Genomic DNA, 17,914 nt, shown 5'->3' on the forward strand with positions numbered 1-17,914 from the left:
CATCACTCCTGCCTTGCCATCCAGCAGATGCTCATGCTGAATTAACAGGGACTAAAACGCAATCTCTGGTTTAATCCCTCAACTAAAGGGGGGAAACCCCATCTCCTTGCTAAGAACAGGGTGGGGAACCCTTTAGATCAGGGGTGTCAAACTCAGGTTCTCACGGCAGCTTCATGTGATGTATCAGGACTTTCCCCCCTTTGCTAAACCAGGCCTGGGTGTGGCCAGTGCGTGATGCATTCGGCCCCGAGTTTCACAGCCCTGCTGTAGACAATGGGACAAACGCATTGATATCTTTTGGGAGTTCAGGGCAATTTTATGAATCTAATTCATCACTGCCACAAGTCTTCAAGCTGTGTGAGATGAATGCATGCATGCAACAGGATGCCTGCTGGTATAAAATCACATTGTTTTGGGGGGAAGTGTTCTGGCTTGGAGCCATGATGTTTTAAAAGAGTTAATTTGCAATTGATTTGTATAGCGCAAAGCATACTACAGCTGCTCTGACTAACAACATGCTGAATTTTGCACAAAGAAAGGATCGTTGGAAACAGGGTCCAGAGATGCAGCTCATGTATTTGTCATCAAGGGTGACTCATGCAGCAAATATTGAGAGCCAGAGAGCATGGGAATGAAGCCAGCAGATTTACCTCTTAGAAAGAAAGAGAAATGTGTGCATTTTCCATCACATACAGCGCAATCCACTTCTGACTTTGATCACTGCAAGCAAACTTGCTATAAATAACAATGGTAATATATAAAATAGCAATTAAACAAAAATGTATCTTGTATTTGGTTACCATATCTCAGTGAACTCATTATGCATAAATCATAAAAGAGGATATTGACAGATCAATTTAAACTGATTGTTGAAATATATATCATTTATGCTCTCTCTCGCTCTCCCTCACACACACAGACACACATTTTGCATTTCTCTGAACAAAAATAGAATGATTGCCAGCAATGTCAGCTTTCTCAGAGCAAAAGGTTATGTTCCCAGATATAGCTACCCTGAAATAGGTGTGGGTGATTCACAACTATATTTGAATTTTCTTTATATTATCGCAAGTTTTATTGCTGTCTTATGGTGCAAGCTGTACTAAGAGCTGAAAAAAATGACTGGTCTAAATATTTTAAGATAGTCTTCTCCTGCTTGGTCATTTCCACACTAATTGGCCTACATAGCCAAAATGATGTGATGGCTAAGGACTAGGAGCAGGACGGGGCTTATGGGCCAATCACTATCTGTCAATGCAACCTTCCTTAAAGGGTGGTTGTGAGGGAAAGCAGGAGGAAGGATGAATAGGTAATGCTGCCATGAATTCATGAATGAAAAGAGGGTTAAATAGATGGATAAATAATATGGTAGTGTTTTAAGTACCACAAGGTTCTATATTATTTTTCTGCAAATGATTTCATGAGAAAGCAGGCTGGAGTTTTATTTCAAATCCTGCTGAAGCCAAAGTGCTGGGATACAATTTGAGGGAGGGAGGTTTATGGTGAAATCAGTTTAAAAAGTGCTCCCATGTCTAAGTTTATTGGTAGTTTAAAAAAACAACACATCTGCATCCAGTAACAGTCAAGCTAGTGGTTTAAACAGGAACTGCAAGGTATTTTGAAAATTGAAATATAAGTTATGAACAAAGTTATATCCTTATATTATTGTTCCATTGCCTCAGCATTTGATCACTGATTCTGGAGTTTTCATATAGCCATCCCAATTAACATCTATTTTAATGTATTTCTCTTCCATAAATGATCACTGCAGTTCATAGTAGTAATTTTTCTTTCTAAATTCAGATTTGTTCCTTCTTTTGGCCAGGAGAAACTGCCTCATATTCCTTGATGTCTTTTGAGGATAACAGCTAGTTTCCAGGAAGTTCTGTGGCTTCACAATCTGCCTTCATCATCAGTCCACTTCATCAGATTTCCATCTTGAATAAAACATATGAAACCCCCTCACATTTGCCTAGGACAATGATGGCTAACCCTTTTCTAAAGGTGTGGCAAAACTGTGTGCGCGCATGCTGTCGTGCATGCGTGCGTGCATGTCCACGCATCAGCACATGCATGAGCAACTCACCACCACTGTGCATGTGCGAGCAACCACTGCATGCAGGGGGGTGGAATTTCACCTTCCCCAGGTTCCGGAGGCTTTTCTGAATCATGGGATGGGTGAAAACAGTCTTGTGGGCCAGGGGATTAACTTCCAGTTCACCCACTGGGCCTGTTTTTCGCCCTCTCTATTCTCTGGAGGCTTTCCTGAACTCTGGGGAGGGTGAAAAACAGCCCAATGGCCGAAACGGAAGTTCAGGAACAAACTTCCAGTTTGCCCGTTGGGCTGTTTTTAGCCCTCCCCAGGCTTCAGAAAAACCTCTGGAGCTGTGGGAGGGCAAAAAACAGGCCCACAGGTCAACTGGAAGTATATTCCGGTGTGCACATGTGTGCCAGAGCTGAGAGCTGCCGACCCAGTAAATATGGCTCCGCATGCCACCTGTGGCACATGTGCCATAGGCTCAACATCACGGGCTTAGGACAAAGCTACCTGGAAAATGGCCTATGCATCATAGAACCAAAAAAGAAAAGAGGAGGGGAAGGGACACAACCTTCTGTCATGCCTTGAGAATCCATAGACTTTCTGCTTTGGATCACTTAGACAACATTTATAAAAAAGGATTTTTAACACTTGTGACCATCGCAGCACCCCCATACTCGTGATTTTCATTCGGATGCTTGACAACTCACTCACATCTATAATGATTGCAGTGTCCTGGGATCATGTGATCCCCCTTTGCAACCTTCTGATGAGCAAAGTTAAGTGAATCTGGGGAAATCAGATTCACTTAACTGTGTTACTCATTTAATACCTGCAGTGATTCACTTGACAAATGTGGCAAGAAAAGTCATAAAATGGGGCAAAATTCACTTAACAAATTCCTCACTTAGCAACATAAATTTTGGACTCAGTGGTTGAGGACTCCATGCACAGCCTGAAAAGCACTTCTGGCTGACATAAAGTATTGTGCTCTCCCGCCCCCGTGGTTATGTGACTGCATTTTGGGTGCTTGGCAATTGGCTCACATTTAAAGCTGCAGAGTGTTAATTTAAAATTGCAGTGTTCCTCAGTCACAGGATTTGCGATGTTTTTCATCGGTTCCATTTGGGAGAATGGATTCAGACTTACAACTCTATGATTCACTTAACTTTTGCATAAAAATGGAAAACAAAGTGGGTCCAGTTACGTGATGCCTCAATTTACAACCAGAATGACTTATGACTGTCCCAATTGAGGTCATAAGCCAAAGACTACTTGTATATAAGATGGGAAAGTCATTAAAGTCATTGGCATTTCCAATAGAGAGGAGTTAATGTTAGAAAAGTTCCTGGTTGCTATTACATGGATTTTCTGAGGAGCAAGTTCAAGGACAGCATTTCATAATTACATTGCACAGGTCTTGGAACGGGCTTGCCCACATCCATATGGACCCGTGCAGCGTGCGCATGGGTCTTGGTGCTTCTGCAAGCCTCTGCGATGCTCCAGCTGTTCAGCAGAGTGTCGCGCAGGTGCTGTATGTGCTGTGCATGTGCGCGTAAGCGCTGAAGACGTAAAAGGATGGTAAGAAACGAGGGCAGGCGGGCAGGCCCTCTGGAGTAGCATACCGGAATGGTATCCAGTGTTCCGGGCTAGCTCTGGTATGCCTGTACCCAGACGTACCGCCTGCAACCCACCACTAGTCTAGAGTAGCCTTCCCCATCTTGAGAGTCTCTAAATGTATTGGTACTTTAATCTGTAGAATTCCTAACCAACATGACTATTAGCCCTGGGAATTCCTGTAGTCCTAATAGTCCCAGTACATCTGAAACACCATCTGGGTGTTTAAGCACTGGTCTACTGTGAGGTCATGAATCAAATTTGCTCCTTGCAGAGATTTGCTTATCTCTAGCTTCATATAATCCCACTATCTCTTATCCTTTTAAATGCAAAAGGAGGTGGGAAGCAATCTTCACTTAATTCCTCCACATCAAGAGCAATTCTATACACAGAAGGAAGCAATCATCATTGCTTGCCTGCACATATCTCTACAAAGGTGGAGATAGCATTCTTCTTTTCCTCCTCCATGGAACAAGGGACTCCTAAGAGCGGAATATAATAGGACTGTGGAATTTCAGGAAAGTTTTCAAGTGGAGCAGTGGGGTGCACAACAAGCTGATATTTCATCAGAATGATGAATTGTGATATCCTAACATACGTTCTACCCATTATGTCTTTGTGAACAATGAAAACATTGGGATGCATGTACAAAAGGGGAAGACTCTGCATCATCACGATAGAACTATTTCATCATTTCCCCACCCATTCTTCCCCTTTCATATACAAGCCAATGCTCAGAAACCCCATCTATTTGTTGTCATCCAGATCTGTAAGGGATGGTATTCTTTGACCTCGGGTCCAAGTCTTTCAGCTCTGGTCTACACTTTACTTTCAAAGATCAAGAACCATGAAAATAAGTGGCAGATGCTGACTCAAAATGCGATGAAAAAAATGCGCAAAATGCAACTATAAATTATTTGAAGCTTTTAGGAAAAATGTGTCAAAATGGTCTGGTAATGACCTTTATTGTGCCTGAAACAGCTTTATTATTTTGAATAGTGACTACAGCCCAAACAGGAGTTACTGTTACTTTCATGTGAACCAACTACAATTTACTGATGGTTTTCAAGCTCAGTGTACATTAAACATGTTAATTTTTTTGTAGATAGTGAAATACTTATTTCACATATTACATGATAGAGTTGGGTTATCATATAAGACTCTATTTGTATACACTTCAAATTGCAGTACTTTTACAATAAACAAAAAGCATTGGGCTTAACTGTGCCTTACTAATTATTCGTGGTGGTAATACTTGTTTCATTCACAACTTTTGCTTTGAGCAAGGACAATATTTTTTATATTTAAAGTGTAATGTATTAAATGGCCCAAAGTTTTTAGTAGTAGATTTGATGCCCAATATATATGGATCTTTTTGTTCTAATCTATACATTAGTCAATAAGAAAATATTAAAATGAGCTGCACCCATATTATTCATTTTATATTTTGATCTTTTCCCAAATGATAGTGTTTTGCATTTTCCCCATTTATGCTTCTAGTTACACTTGATGTTGGCCTCAATCATTAAGTGTATGTTGGGTGCCAAGCATTCTGTTACATACAGTGATGACTTTGAGGAAATCCTTATTTTTCATCAAGCAGTGATTTGTTTTTAGTGAGAGCCAATTAGGAATTAAATATAAAGTCTAACCTAGAATTAATTTCCAAGCTAGGCATACAATAGATCCTTGGGCATTAGTGTCCTGCCAAACTAAAATACCAAACCTACCAAAACCATGGAGAAGGGAGAAACCAATTGAAATTGAAAGGACAGCAATATTCTATGCCAAAACTAGCACAAGGAGATAACTGAGAATAAGTCTTGAAAGAAAACTTGACAGCCTTTATTTTTCTGTAATGATAGAACGAGTGGCCCAGCATAAGCTGGATTAATGTAATATATGGCCAAATAACCAGAACTTGATTGTGGCATTTGGAGTATACCTAAGGTGAGCTTTGCTTGTAGAATTTGATCAGCTTGTCATGGACTATCTCCTCTAGATGCAGCATGTTCTGAAGATCAGTTTTGATGTAAAGTTTTTTTGCAAGTGTTTAATTCAGATGTTTCTCCAAAGCAAACCAAATCGCATGATTATTGATGCAGGAAAAACAGGTTAATGGTTAAGTTCCAGGGTCAATAACATCTTCATTCAATTGTCTGGAGGCAGCCATGAATGGCACAGAAAAAAACCTTTGTAGCAAAAAGCAAACCTAAATATACAGGAAGTAGCAGGAATAAAATTATCCCAAGATTCAGAATAAGACTTCCTAGAAGAGTGCTGGAAGAATCATCTGGGCAAATGGTTCACAACCTTGCCATAGCATCTATTGGAAATTAGCAGAATATGAAAGCCGAGAGATAACAGCAAAGAGTGCAAACTAAAACTGTGTCTCTAAAACTTGCCTGAATGAATTTTCCTTAACAAGAACACATAGAAGAACAGTCCAAATCTAATCCAGAGTTCCAAGATCTAGATCAGGGGTGTCAAACTCATATCATCATGGCGGCGACACATGATATATCGGGACTCCCCCCCCCTTTGCTAAACCAGATGTGATCTGTCCCTACAACTATCCCTCTTTCACTGGCAGGGTGGCACCATGATCATAATTGCCAGATTTTGCTTACACTTTTTTTTTAAAAAAAGCATCTGCCTATGTTTCCAAGGATGAAATATAGTTTTATATAGCCATTGTAATTTTGCTAACATAGACATTTTCCATCAGAAATATGAGAAGCTGCAGTTTATCAATATGCAGTGCTTGACTGCTTCGACTTCTCTTCTTCCAGGAATGTTGGGCTAAGGCTGCTTGTGGCTTGTCGATGAATTGTCCAGGTATCCTCCAATTGTTGCCATTGGTACTTCATGTAATTCCTCTGATTAAATTGACTTGCTACAGTATATGAGTAAAAGCTGGTCAGATAAGTGCTCTAATAGAGGTTTAATGGGGTTACTGATATTTATTTCAGTGTCTGCACATGAATAGTTTAGAGTATTCTCTTTTCTAAATGAGGAAATAAAACTACAATCTTAACAACAGCTTTCTAATATTAAAAAATACTATGTGTGGGAATGAGAATGGGAAACCTTAATTCAGTCCAGTAATGCCTGTAATATAACATTGACAGCTAATGAATGCATTTACTTGAGGAAAGATCATGTTTTTCTCCTGAAACAGAATACTCTCTCTTGAATCCTGGAAAAATTAAGTATCTCTGAGAATGGCTAATTTCAAGAGAAAATGAATGGATGATGTGCAAGAAGAGTGAAACTTATCTTCATTAATTGTCCAAACTTGCTTATGTGGGAAGATTGCTCATCTTTGATCACAAGGATAAAGGCAGATGTATGGCCCAGTCTCTAGATCAACCAAAGAGTTATTTTAGAATTCCCTGTGTTCTTTGAACGGATTCTTCTTAGTGGACTTCTGCCCATATATTGCTGCTTTGCTTTTCAGATCAGTGGAAAATAGCGAGATATAGCTGAACCCCTTCCTCCCCTCCCCTCTCCAAATCAACAACATTGCTATCTAGCAGCAATGCAAACAGAAAAATCAACTTGGATTTTGGGCAGAATGTAAGAGAATGATAGCAGAAAATATGCTCTTCTATAAATTTGCTAACTGTCCTTATATTTGGTACTTGTTCTTGCTTCAAATATGGTGTTTAGTTACTGTTCTCTTGGGTTTAGCAATGAGAGAACAAGTTGAAAGAAGGCAATAGGAGCACTAAGAATAATCAGAGCAATATTGGTAGATACAATAACATCATAAATAACAATATCCAGTTTAGGAAAGGCTTATTCAAGTTATTTTGCCCCATAGTACAGGCAAAAATGAGCTATTGAATTAGCTGAAACTCAGCTCATTCTGGGATGGAGGTAGGACTGAGTATACCATTGGAATTGGAATATGAAATGTAATGTTGGCATTTGAATTCTAGATAATTTGTGTGTGCTATTATGGCACTTCTTCTCCTTCATTCATGGAACATGGAGTTTCTAGTGCATACACATATGGGTGTTTACATCATTTTGGAAACATTTGGAGAAAATGGAACTGAAGTTTTCTTTTCGGTCCTTATTTGTGTGTTGCAGCTACTTTGTTTAGCCAGACTTCTTGTCAGTGTGTTGATGAATAACCATAGCAAAAGAAAGGGCTATAGCCTCTGCACAAGATTGGCCACTGTGGTCATAGCATAAACAGCGCAGGAATATGATAACTTCATTGACGTAGTTAAGATTTTAACATGGCCAGTAACCAGAGTTCTCAGTTGCTTTCTTCAATGTGATTTTCACTGTAGTTGATAGCACTCATGTATGATACAGCACCATAGATCGTATCATGCAATCTCTGAATAGAATATATCACCAGTACATAATGCTGCAAATGAGTAAAGATGTAGGAAAAGTTCAGTAAATATGAAGTTTGGATCTAGTTTCGAATTTTCCACTTTGCTGTAAGATTTTATTTCAATAGCTGAGAATTTAGGAAATGTTAGTAACTATTCAAAATGAACATTTGTCTTCCTCATTTCCTTTAAGAAATCCATGGTGGCAACTATAATTATGGTAGAATCTTGATTTAATAGACCATTTGGGAGTTAAGGGCTCTCCATTAAATCCAAATATGGTACAAAAGACTACATTGGTGCAAAGGATTTAAAAACATCAATTGGATAATTATGCAAATGACATAAATTACATTAATTGTCTGGTCTGCTTCAGAAACAGCAGAAAGTGCAGTCTCCAAAAAATGCTGTTTGTTGCATCTGAAGTTTGATTGATGGATTAACATTCTCTCAGTTTTCAGCCTGATGTCTTAATCATTACACCAATTGGCTCTGAATCAAAATGAAGTATTGCGAATTACAGTGAATTATTTTTGTCCTGATTACCAGGTATTTAACAGAATCTTCTCACAAGGAAGGGGAAAAAAATTACAAGTACAAATGAAAAATCCTATATAATGTTTATCTTTCCCAAGCTGTCCACCTAGCTTATCAACTCCAACGTCAGTTTCAAGCAAATCCAGTCATGAGATTTCTCCTACCCAATAAACGTATACACCAAATGCACTTTTATATGTGCGCACACTTATAGTATGCATGCATGTATAATCAGAAACCACAGAAAAAGCAGCGAGACCCAGACTATTACACACACGTAGATATTACTAATAAGATAGCCTATTTATAAAATTAATTGAGCCCCATCTGCTTCTGATTTCTCCCACACTTCCTGACACAGAAGTTTATAATTATGTACACTTTTCCCTCCCTCTTTTAGCAGCAAAGGAAAAGAACAAAAACAGGATGGAGTTGAAAGAAGGAGAAGGAAGTAGCAACATTGGTGGGGTGGGGTGGGAGAACATGAAGAAAAGAGGGGATAAAACTGGGCAGAGGTGAAGTAAAGAAAAATTGTGTAATGGAATATGGTGAAAGCAGAAGGAGAGAGTCTCCCTAGGAATCAATCAGGCGAGAGTCAGAAGCCCGCAATGGCTTAATGCAGTGGTCTCCAACCTTGGCAACTTTAACACCTGTGGACTTCAACTCCTAGAGTTGAAGTCCCCAAGTCTTAAAGTTGCCAAGGTTGGAGACCACTGTCTTAATGGTCCTGTCAGGCCTGGAAGCCATCTTTTATATTGGGCTTTCAGCCACATTTAATGCTGTGGGAAATTGGGAGGCGGGATTATATGGAGTGTGATAGATATAGTCAAAATAACATTCCTTTCTCAGAGAGTCAAGGATGTCTTGCCCTGCAGCTGGAGTGTTGTTTCTGGGAAGCATCTCCAGTTGGGAAATTGCCTGATTGGAACATGTGACCGATATGTGGGTGCTGGGCAGGGACTTGAAATTTTGTTTGGGTGGGCAAAACCTGGAAACTTTCAGATTCGGATTTTCCCAGATGTGCCAATATGACATCTCTAATAAAATGGAACTTTGAGGAAATTCAAACCTCAGAGTCTGCTGTCGATAGGGGTGTTACTTGGAACCCTGACAGGTCCTTTCTCTGACCATTAAGCCACTGGGAAATTCTGCCTCTCTTGTCTGGTTGTTTCCTAGGCAGCATCCCACCCCCATTTCCCCATCTACGTTTATATTACAAGGTAACTGGACTGGAAAGAAACTGGGAAGCATGTTTAGGTATTACAAAAAGGGTTAAGTTCTCTGGGCAATCAGCTTTTTTGGAAGCAATAGTATCTTTAAGGGCATTTAGATTTTTTTTTACAGGGATACCTATAGTAATTGCAGTGCCCTCCATCTGCTTATTTTCAAAGGAATTTCTATTCTTAATGGTGGTAACATGGTTGCACTATAATAATTGGAGGAAAAACAACAACTTGTTTTTCTGTTGGGTAAAGATATGAGGAAAGGCAAATTTGATTTAGTGTTAACAAATTAATAGGGTTGTCCTCACTATAATTTTGAAACAAAATATGTCTTTCATTCACTGCATATCATTTCGAAATCCTTCAGATCGATATGTCACGAGCAAGTTCATGAACCTCGCTTTGTAGCTAATCAACAACTCATGAAGATCTTCCAGCAGCTTCTGGATGAAATGCAAAGATTTATAACATTACGGTATTTGCAATTACATCATATTATGGTAAAAACATATTAGAATTTTTTAAAGCTTCCACAGAACTGATTGGTATAAATAATCCCAAGTAAAATATATTTGACTGCTTATTAGAAATTTCATTCTCATTGTAGAAAAAAAATCTGATCAATAAAATGATTACTATTTAACAGTAAACCCCAAATCTGTCTTACCCCGCCTCATAATAAGATTGGCTCAGAATAGGAACGTTGCTACAGTGTAAGTCCAGTTATTAAATTGTTTTTGTTTAATTGTACAGTAAAAACAATACTTCCCTAAAGATGGATGTGCGAACCTGTTAAGAGCAAGGTGAAAATAAAGCAAGATAAGTGACAACTGAAGTATGAATGGTCAGAATTGGAGTCAATGTGCAGAAAAAGCAAATGCTTTTCAATAATAAGATAGAGCTTCATAATCAATAGATGTGACTATTAAACAATTTGTTGCCTGGCTCAGTCAATGCAGCCCATCTCTTAAACTTCACCCCAAATTGTTATGAGAGGGACAGGCAAGGCATGTTTTCCTAAAAAGCTGAAATGCTGGCATCCATTTGAGCAAAATACACCCATCTAACAATTGTAGGAGGTGAGCTATGCTAGTTTATGACAGCAGAAAAAAAAATCAGAAAAAGTCTGGTAACAATGAGAATTCCAGCACTGTTCCCAAGCAACCAAATTTTCTGGTCCATCACTGATAGAGGCAGGGGAAAAAATCTTTCAAAGAAGGATAGTTCCAGAGAAGCATTATTCTAGTCAGTGTTCTCTACTCTCTTTTGCCAATCTGGTGCCTTTTAGGGGTTTGAGGATTTTAGCGCCAGAAACTGCAGCTTAAAGGTAAAGGTAAAGGTTCCCCTCGCACATGGATTCTAGTCATTCCCGATTCTAAGGGGCAGTGCTCGTCTTCATTTCAAAGCCGAAGGGCCAGCACTGTCCGAAGATGTCTCCGTGTTCATGTGGCTGGCATGACTAAATGCCGAAGGCACATGGAGCACTATTACCTTCCCATCAAAGGTGGTCCCTATTTTTCTACTTGCATTTTAATGTGCTTTCGAACTGCTAGGTTGGCAGAAGCTGGGACAAGCAATGAGAGCTCACTCCGTTACGTGAAGCTAGGGATTTGAACTGCCGGACTGCCAACCTTTCTAATCGACAACCTCAGCGTCTTAGCCACTGAGCCACAACATCCTTAAAATACAGCATACATATGCTTTATCTAGTCACTTTCCTACTTAGTCAAATCAAGAACTTGCAAAACCTGTTTGCTGCCAGTAGAAGAGACATTAATACTGCTTTGCTACTTCAGATCATTTCCAAAAGCCTGAAAGCAATTATTTTTAAAATCTCTAGCATGAATCTATTTCTAAGCTGCAGCGCAAGAAGAATCTCTCTGGATGCATTAAGAATGTGCAGTATTTTTCTTGGGCCCCGGGGAAAGATACCCCAGCACTGTAAAAAAATAAAAATAAAACAACCTTTGTAAAGCAGAATTAAAAATGTGGATTTTTAAGTCAATAGGAAGGAACGCAGCATATTCTATTACTTCTGCAGTAGGAAATTGCTGGATTTACAAAGTGTGCTTCAAAGTCAGTGGACCTTAAACTATGTTGCCTGCATTGCCCCAAACATGAAGGTGTTCCATGCATTGATCTCTATATCCATCACAAGGTTTTTTTTTTCTCCCCATGCTGGTTTTGGATCCATTTAATTTCTCTAGCCAAACAAATGCCTCTAGCTATAAATGATGAAATGTTGGCAGATCGCTTCTCATATGTCATATTGTCAGAAAAATTATGACTTCTTGATGGAAAAATTCCCAGGGTGTGTGAGTTTATAGGTGAAAAAGCAATAAAAAGTTTTCTAATTTTTTTCCAATGTATCTTTGTGAGAGCAAATTTTCAGCATTCTCAACCAAATGCAAACATTAGACTTGAACTAAGCATATGAGGATTTTTTTTTTTAATCATTTTGGATTGATGAAAAATGAGGTCATTAGCAACCTCATACATTGCTTTAAGATACCGTATATAATGAATGTAGCATGCAAAGGAAAATAAACAGTATCATTAAAATGTGTTTTATTTAATCCTTTTTAAAAAGAAACAGCAACTATAAAGTTCTTTCTCATTTTAATAATTGTTTGCTGTTCCATGGTTTTAAAAAGTTTAAAAAACTCTCCTTTAATCTAAGACTGCTTCAGTTAACATGCAACAACATCAACCATCTACCTGTGCACAGTTCAACAACCCACAATTATAGATGCACAAAGATTTAATTCACTCCACATTTTTAATTTAATTTGCAATCTGTGAATACACAAATTAGAATAGGGTGACTATTGGACACTTTTCTGATTGTTTCTACTATATTCTCACCACTAAAAAGTGCATTATAATAAAAAATGAAATACATACAAGCACATGGGGGGAGGGAGAGATGGGGGGGGAAGAGAGTGTAGAAGAAATATATTTAGATTAAATGTGAATATTTATCTCCATGCCCACCCCACCCTGGAGATCGAAAACATGAGACAACAGGGGAAAAAAAAAATCAAATCTGACATTGACTGGAAATAGACAAGAAGATGATGAGAGAATGAAATTTACTGAAAAGCTCTAGGTTATGGATATAACGGAATGGATAGTTGAACAAAATTTTGGCAGGTCTGATGAAATCATTTGTTTGTTCTAATGAAAAGTTATGTCAAGAAAATGATTTGCCAATTATTGTAAATTAATAAAAAAAATCTTATCTAGCTTTAAAAGGTCAGTGATGAATCCAAGTCTGGACCCCAAAGTTACTGCTAAGTCTTCAGCATCAAGTTCTTTGGCATCATTAGCTGAGATGACTCAGTCTGGGGATACCATATGCAATTTCCCTCACAGAATGTTACAGTTCAATGAATGGACTTTAGTTTCCAGAATGTCTCAGCAGTCTTGACTGGGGCATTGAAGTCCATGCACTTTAGAGTTGCGCAGGTTGAGACTCATTGAGTAGAGTAGCAACTTAGTGTTAAGACTCAGTGGTCAAGACTAGGGACACTTTCAGCTATAGAAACTCCACGGGGGGACTCAGGATTAGTTATGGTCTCTCACATCCCAATCTAGCACACGGATATGGCAGGGGAGAGTGAAAGGAGAAAAGAAACTGCTTGAAACTGCTGGAGAAATAATAAAACATAATATAGAATTTTGTTCTATAAAAATACATCTTTCTACTCAGCTTCAAAGAGCTTGTCTAGAAAGTGTGTGGAAATTCCAAGAGATGGCATTATTTCTTTTACCATATGCAACTCATTATGATTTTCCATGCATCTTGGAAGGGACTTTGTGGAATTTTAGTTCTGCCAAATCAAAGCTGTTCATTGAAAGAGTCCAAAGGAAAACACCAATCTTCACCAAGTTTTGTGTATGCATTTGTGCATTAAATGACATGACTTTGTTTAAAAAGAGCCACCCTTAACATACTGTACTGAATTCAGGACAAGATGTCATTTATTTTATTTTTGTTTGCCTCATTTGTTTTTCATCTATTTGCATCTATTCTTTATTTAATCCACAGCAGAATATAGATGGTCTTTTTTATTTTAGGATGAAAGAGGAAAGAAACTGTTCAAAGGGACAGCTGGTTCTTGTATCAGCTTTCCATCATTCCAAATCTACTGAAGGAGAGTCTATGCATTTAGTGGGTGTATGATGGGGAAGACTTTGGGGTGAGTTCTAATTGTGCAGCAATATCCATATACTCTGGGAGGAGATGTTTACAATATCAGATTAGTATTCGAAGATGGTAGGCCTAATATTACTTTATCTAGAAGAAAACCCTACTGGCTTTTAATTAGAGGTACATAAACATATGACCTCTTAAGCAGTTGTTTTTTGTTTCCGAAAAGCATAGCTTACATTATTGTTTGGCTTTCTGGGGGCCTCTAAGCTCAGCACTTAATAGGCAATTCATTACATTTCTTAAATTGCACTCTGATATGGAAAAATATAGGATTCTCACTGCAAACATGTGAAACTGACATTGATTGGAAATCCATCCCATTCACACGCTAGGATGATGAAGCAAGGAAATCAATGGGAAAATCATGGAGCTGAGCATAAGAGAATTAATTCAAATTAAAGAGATGAGCGTTACTCTTTTATTTTATATGGTATATGTTCTGTTACAGTAGTAAGTTTGGGTTGGTAATCATATGGGTTAAGAGTCTCTAGCGAGGAAAAAAACCCAATATTTGATCAGCCCCGACCCTACAAATGGAACACAGTCTCCCCAGATATCCTAATGGAGACTAGATATATGGAATTGTCAACCCATGGGAACCTGAGGCAGGATAGGTCACATGCTATAGGATCAGATCAATCAAGTACAGTTGGAATGGACAAAAGTTTGATTACATTTACATTTTGTGACATTCAAGAGCACACAGGGAGCACAGGTGAAAATTAAATCATTAGAATTGGTGGGACTGAACATGTTGGGTCCTTTCCCGGGATTTATGGTAGACTATAAGTAGTGATATAGCCGCATAAAGCTTTGTGGGGTCTCCTTACAACTTTGCTTTTTCCAACCTTATCTTAGTAGGCAAAAAACAACCACAACTTTAAACTAGAGAAAGAATTTGGCAGGGATGTAATGCCCTCAAAAGTTTGTTGAAGGCTGTATGATGGTCAATGGTTGGGTACTCTTGAATTAAAACTTGAAGAGGCATATATATTTTCACAGTGAGATTAAATTGTAATAAACGGACTTTCAATTAAGGGCACATTTATTTTAACAGGAACACCTTGTCATTATTGTGCTTCATTTTAATGTTCTTCACAGATGACTGAAATTTTTTTTACAAGACCCTCCACTAGCAAAAAAATATAAGTCATTGAAGGCTCAGATGATGATTGGCATTTTTAGTAATAAAATATTTTAAAATTAAGGTATGTACATTGATTTTTAAAGATAATGCTATTGCACACTTAATAGACTACAATGCAAGGTAAACATAATTAAAAAAAAAAGTCTGTGATTTGCAATATTTACTTTATTGCAGCTGCCGTGAACTGAACCCGCAATATCTCCGAGATATGCCTGTATTTTAAAAAGAGAATATTTTGATTCCGGAGCACCACAAAATCAGAAATGAAAAAAAAATGGCCTTAATTGTATCTGGCTTATTATTTTTTGATATTTTTATGTTTTGATAATATATAAATACATGTTTACAGTATGTTTAACTGCTTAATCCAATATTAACACTGCAGATAATGATGCCTCATCCTTTTTAAAATATATGGTTCACGGCTCTTTTTATTAGAACAGCATTTGGCACTGTCAGTTTTGAGGAGACAGGAGACCACATGGTTGAGCCCAAAGAGAATTCTTGCACATCTGTTTACAATATGGGTTGATTTTGTATCCAGAGCTGGGAACGATGGAATTTGTATTCCATCATTTAGCAGACCAAAGGTTGCTGGACAGATTGGAAGATCCTGACTCCTCTGAATTCCCCCACCCATTTAAGTCAATAGACACTAATATTTCATGACTTGAGAAAAGTCAGGAATTTGCTATTTGAAATTACCTGGTTTCCATATGGAGGGGAATGATTTTGATTTCATATTCTGCTCCTTTTTTCACCTACCATTAATCCATATACTTTCCTTCCAATATAGACTCTCACAGCATTAACTAAGCATTGAAGCATATACATTGAAGGAAGAATATGATTCCGACATGCGTCAACATATACTGAAAAAAAAAAACACCTGTCCGCTATGAACACTTTTTTGCCCACTGGTTAGTGCAAATCTGTCATTTAATTCATCCGCATAGGCAAGCAGTGGTTTGAGATTTGTTTTAAAACTGTGAACACTTGCTGTGGATTTACCGCCACATTTATGACGATCAAATAGGTAGATGATCCCAATGATATCAATCAAAGGCATTTAACATTTTTTATTTTTAGGTCACTGCTTTTATCCCTGTGTCAAAACGTTTGTCAGAAAAGCCCTGCGTAGTTCAGGACCTCCTTCACCCAGCGAAGGAATGATGCAGCCTTATGCAGATGTGACCAGATCTATCTCTCGTTCTCAGCAACCGTCCCTTCTTAGTTCACCAGATAATTTAAGCTTCCGGACATGAAGGCACTTATTAACCATCCTCGTGGCCTTCCTCTTCTGCCCTTAACTTCCCGTGTTAATGCAACCCTGCGGGCCCACTGCAGCCACGTTGATGGCACTCGGCTCCATTCGCGGGTGTCTCGGGGATCGGAATTAGGGAGAGGGAGAAAGCGCGGGTCGAGACCCACATCCAGACAACTAAGTGTCCAGCCCAGGCAAAATTTAGATTCCCCTCCCTCCCTGCTATCGAAGATCCAACTGCGATAGGGCTCAGAACCCCTTACCCAAGGCTTCCAACTTTGAATTGGATCGGGTCTTCTCTTCCCCATCCCCCACTCCCAATTAAGACGGAATCTTTAGTTGTGACATTCCTTGTTGTCATGGAAATGAGCGCAAGAGTGCGAGTTGAAAGGAAATCAAAATAGCAGGTGCTTCGACGGAAAGGGGGAGGCGAGGGAGAGAGAGAGAGAGAGAGAGAGAGAGAGAGAGAGTGAGAGAGAGTGGTGGTGGTGAGAAGTCACACTTGCTAATGCCAGTTGGGGGGGCCACCGACTCCGGTCGGTCGGTCAGTGGATCGCCCCATCCTCAGCAGCCAACCTGCCTCCCCTGCCCCCCCATCCCGACGCTGCTGGGCGAAGGAAGGGCCCTTTCGTCCCGCTCCTTAGGGAAGATGCGTGCGCTCTGGCTCCGCGGGGAATCGGCGGCGGAGCGCTGGAGAAGAAGGCATAAAAGGGATGGCGGACGGGACGGTGTAGGTGTGAGAGAAGATCCCCGCCCCGCAAGGGGTACAGCGCGACACCGTGGGAAGCAGCAGACCAACTCGCAGCTCAGCTGCCCCAACCCCTTTTCTCCCTACGGCGGAGAGAGGCGCCTCGATCCGAGGCTCTGCGGAAGAGGAGAGGAGCGGGCTGCAGACTCCGTTCCTCTTACCCCTTCCCTCCCGTCCAGCAGCGCGTCAGACTGAGCAAAGAGGGGGTGCCGTGGCGCTGCGGACGCTCACTCACTCCCCTCTTCCCCAGTTGCTGCGCGCAACGTCGGGTGCCCGCGCCTAGCAGGAGAGCCGCCGGGTTCTGCCGACGTCGTTTGCCCGCAGATCAACTTTCGCGAGGTCCGATTCAACGGCCGGTTTTCTTAAATTCCCGGCCACACCATCCAATTAGCCTTTAGGAGCCCCGGGGGTCAGAACTGCCCTGCCCGATTGCCTGCCCTGCTTATCTGCGCGCGTTGGACACCCCCCGCCCCTTAGTAGAGGCAGAAGCGCATCAGAAAGAGAGGGGGAAAATAAATAAATAAATAAAAAGCGAGAGCGCGAGCAAGTGAGAGGGAGGGACTTCTGTTTTTACATTGCAGTTCACCAGGACTGAGCTCAAGAGTCACTTTCCCAAAGTAAAGGTGCGGGGCAATCTTGGCTCGGGCGGAGAGAATGCCAAACGCACGCCGCGGTACATCATACGTCGAACGGCCGTGGCCAAGCCCTCTCTCTCTCTCTCTCTCTCTCCCCCCCCCCCCCATCTTCGCCCAAAGAGGCTGCTCTCCAAAGC

The sequence above is a fragment of the Thamnophis elegans genome, chromosome 2 (assembly GCF_009769535.1).
Source record: "Thamnophis elegans isolate rThaEle1 chromosome 2, rThaEle1.pri, whole genome shotgun sequence".
NCBI lineage: Eukaryota > Metazoa > Chordata > Lepidosauria > Squamata > Colubridae > Thamnophis > Thamnophis elegans.